The 4,475-nt window shown below is 30.0% G+C and overlaps 1 long non-coding RNA gene across 1 annotated transcript in view; it reads right to left on the bottom strand.

The window, feature by feature from the left end:
* Positions 1-327: 327 nt before the first annotated feature.
* LOC139425602 (uncharacterized) overlaps positions 328-4,475 on the bottom strand; it is a 6,145-nt gene continuing 1,997 nt past the window's right edge. The window contains exons 2-3 of the long non-coding RNA XR_011636798.1: positions 3,694-3,766; positions 328-376 (exon numbers count right to left, since the gene is read on the bottom strand). This is a non-coding gene — a long non-coding RNA (uncharacterized lncRNA). The remainder of the gene's footprint in view (positions 377-3,693; positions 3,767-4,475) is intronic.

The raw sequence follows: 4,475 nt of genomic DNA, 5'->3' as shown, positions 1-4,475 counted from the left end.
CTGCAAATTTTTTCCCTATCCTTTGTTTTTGATCATGATGTTTGATTTAATCTTGGTTTTGTTTCAATAAGAATTTTACAGATGACTCTTGTTTATTTTAAGCGCTATGCTTCGTTTTGCGTCATGTTAATTTTAATTCTTTCCAGAAATTTCCTCAAAATTATGGAAGTAAGATATTTTCTCATTGTTTTATTTGTCGAACTAATCATTGCTTTTCTGACAAGTTAGTAAAGCATTTTAGATGCTGAAAATTTTTTTATTGAAGCAACATGATTCGTTTAATAAAAAAAGACTACAAAATATATCATAAAGACTGTAATTACTTACAGGTGGGGGTAGATATAATTTTCGATACTCAATTTCATATATTCTTTCACTAAAAAAATTAACATAATAGTTATCAAATTTTTGCAGTACTAAAACAGGTTTAAGAGTACATCAATATTTAAAAGAGATTTTCATATAAGATTTTCAAAAAAAATCAGTTTTATTATTTTTTACACTTTGTAAATATGAGCATTCATAAACTTTTTTTTTAAATAAATAAATTGAACTCAAGTGAGAAAATGTACAAATAATAAAATGAGGTAAAAAAAAGAAGAAAAAAGTAGTATTTCCTTCTTTTTACATGTTTTACGTATATTTCATTAGACTTTACAAACGTGGGGTTTACGTAAAGTTGCAAATTTTTGTCAAAAAAGATTTGTAAATCCTTTAATTTTCCACACATTTTTTGCAGATTCAAATAAAAATTCATCCGTTTATCAGCGTTGTATATTTATATTTAATGCGAAATGGGGTTAATTTTAGACAGGCTAGTTTCCTGGAGATTATTCCAACATTTTTTGTCAGTCTCAAAGCCAGCATTAGATTGAGAAACAGCAGTCATTTTTATAATGACGTACACTTGCTGATCTACAAAAATTGTCATTTAATTGTGTTTCCTTTGCTGTTCATGACGTATTTTGTCAAATCTCATCAAAACTACGTGTTTTCTGTATAATTCTAGATAAAATTAGCATTCCTCACATAATCTACGTACTTTTATTTATTATTGATGACTTCTGTGTTATAATTCATTTTATAAATGATAAAACCATGGAATGCATCAATCTGTGTGAAGAATATGGGACAATTTTCGGTTATGTGTTGATCAATAACGAAGGTTGTAATCACGATAATGAAGACAAAATGACGTGGTCAATGTTTTGTCTGAGTCTTCAGTGACAGGAGAAGAGATTGAGAGGAAAGTATTTTTTTTGTTTTTGTTTATATATATACCTAAAAAGTAAGATATTAAATTTTGGGAAGTAAAACTATGAGAAAAAGATATTTTAAAAGTTTTATGACCATATTCGATATCAAAAAGCCTTATCGTTTGCTAGTTCATTATTTCAGTACATTTAATGACCATAAATCAGGTATCCTAAAGTTAGCCTCACATACGGGAATGGCACACCCCCACATACAAGGTGGAATTAAAATGGCGGAATGTCGCCGCCCGAGACGAAAATTAGTGTCTACTTTACACTATTGTATTGATATAGTATTTTGGTTTCGCTATATCAATACAACATTAGAAGGCACTCTCTTTTGAGGATATAATCATGTTAGCTGACGACGAGTTTATATCTTTTTCTCATTTTGTTTTCGGGTTTTCATTTTTTTTTCATTCTTAATTATTTTTAGACAATTTATGAAATCAGTTTTCTTCTTCCGTTTAAATATATGTTTTTTTCGTGTATTTCTATCCAGTGTTGAATAAGATAAGGGGACTTCTTGATCTAACATCGGGACCTTTGTGGAGGATATATATATATATCCTCCACAAAGGTCCCGATGTTAGATCAAGAAGTCCCCTTATCTTATTCAACACTGGATAGAAATACACGAAAAAAACATATATTTAAACGGAAGAAGAAAACTGATTTCATAAATTGTCTAAAAATAATTAAGAATGAAAAAAAAATGAAAACCCGAAAACAAAATGAGAANATATATAAAAGGGATAGAATCAGGCGAAATCTTGAGAAGACTACGATATTCAAGAGTCGCATAATTCAAATAAGCTTATTTTCATTCATCCAAACTGCTTTTAAATTTCAAAGCCTTTAAACTTATTATTATCTATTATTAACGCACCAAAAATATAATAAAATATAATATTTTACGGAAAAATATTCAAAAATTGCGATATTATTGTAAGTGTTGCTAAATTTGTTTAGAAATATTGATGAATGTAAAATAGTTCGAAAATATTGATGAATATAAAAATAATATAAATAAGCTAAACTGAGAAAATATTGTAAACCGTTGTTTAATGTCAATATTTTTTGACAAAACGTCGCAATACTCAATTTTTTGCTTCCTTTTAGTCATTGGGAAATGCTTAATTTGGAAGAACAATGATTGTGTGGCTGACAAATCAAAAAATTAGTCACCAGCACACGGTTCCTGTACCAATATGTCAGAAGTGAGAGATTGGACTCCAACAGCGGATTGATTCCCCAAATCTACATAAATTATATATAAGTTCACCCATTTCAGATTTAATCTCATATCCTGACTCTCGGTCTTAAGAAAAAAAATTTAATAGCCTTTCTTCTGGGAATAAGACTGGCTGGGAATAAGAGTTTCATTTGAGTTACCAATTAAACTTGTCATATAAATGCAAAGACTAAATATTAACATTTTAACGTAAATACTCATTTATATGGTTATGCACTTTTTTAGTTCTTCAACAGCGCCTTTGAACTATTTTGCTTAGGTCTAAAATTTATTTTACGGTTTTAATTCTTTGCATTTATTTAATTAAGTAAACTTTATAAAATTTGAAGTTAATTTCATTTGGATAAAATAAAAGTAATTTTTGACACAAAATAACGATTTAGTTACTGACAAAAGGATAATCAATACCGGCAGATTTGATTTTGTCATTGCTAATTTACTTTAGCACACTTCAAAAGCATCATCGAAGCAATTAGCATTCAATTTTTTTTTAATGTTAATAACATATGTTTTACTTGGCAGAATATCGAATAACAAATTTATCGCGGAAATCATTATTGACAGATCTGAAAAATACTTCAAAACACCTAAGTGAAAATTAAAACCCAGTATCACTTGTGCAATATGAATTCACGCCAAAATATTTTGTTCGTTTTTGACATCATCCGAGTTCTGACACGATAGATTTATACTCCTATAAAGAGGTGTGCCAGCTGGTTGAGGGTGGCTAATAACATATACTTATAATCTGTGATTGTGCGGAGAATTTTTTTTAGGTTTCAGTTTATTAATCTACATCTATAAACTATTACGCTTGCCTTTGAAATATGATGGTTGAGTTAAATTGGAAAAATTTAAATTTGCCTCAAACATTCTTACATTTTTTATTCTTATTGGTTCACATCAAAGGTATATAGAGAAGTGCAATAATGAAAACTCCTAAATCAATGAAAAAATTATATAAAAATGTTGAATAAAATGTTTAAATTTGTTAAAAATGCGCATGCATTTCGCTTCAAAAAGAAACCATTGATATTACAAAAGTTTGTGGTTCACGTGATCATTTATCCAAATGGGCAGGTTGCTACCAAAAGATATAAGAAATGTAGAATTGCGATTGGTGCATAGATTCAATTAAAGATTTTTAAATTTTTATTGGAAACAACCTAAAAGATCAATACTTACAAACAAGCTGGTAGACAACGCTGAGTACATTTTTCAATAATATCATCGGTTGTTGTTATCATCTTATGGTACGCTGAAAAATATTTCCGCAATGTCAATGACTTATTAGATATATTTAAAAATAAAACAATCAACAAAATGTCAGTAAGGAGAAAAGGTTTATTATAGTCATTAATTAAATTTTCCCTGAATATCTTTAGAGTGGCTTCTTACGTTGTTACAGAAATAAGACGCTTCTAAAGCAAATGTGATTACTTGGGTTGCCATTGCATACGATAGATGATCAAGCCTAATATTGATTCCTGCAGCCTGGTCAGTCCAGCGGTACCTTCAATACATTTTTAAGCCACATGTGTTGGCACTCATAGCAGAAATCCCAGGAACCATATTACGATAAGACAATGCTCATCCACGCGCAACAAGTTTGTCACAGGAATGTCTTCGTCACATTAACATGCTTCTCTGACCGGCTCGATCCCCAGATATGTCACAGAAGGAGCATATTTAGGACCATTGGGACGGACAGACTCCATGCTAGTTCAATTTAGCGGTGCATTCTGGCAATGGCCGAACGAGATGCAGCAGGGCATCATTAGATACTTGTATGTATCACCGTATATACTGCATTCGCCCTCGAAGAGGTCTAAAGGGAACTAAAACATCTATTCATTAGTATTTTTCATGCAATAAATGATTATTTTGCCTTGATTTTTTAAACACGTATATCAACGTTGCATCACAGCTCTGTCTATTATCTATCTATCTGTCTATAAATATATATA

The sequence above is a fragment of the Parasteatoda tepidariorum genome, chromosome 5 (assembly GCF_043381705.1).
Source record: "Parasteatoda tepidariorum isolate YZ-2023 chromosome 5, CAS_Ptep_4.0, whole genome shotgun sequence".
NCBI lineage: Eukaryota > Metazoa > Arthropoda > Arachnida > Araneae > Theridiidae > Parasteatoda > Parasteatoda tepidariorum.
The sequence above is the reverse complement of the archived record's forward strand: the minus strand, read 5'-3'. Positions and strand labels throughout refer to the sequence as shown.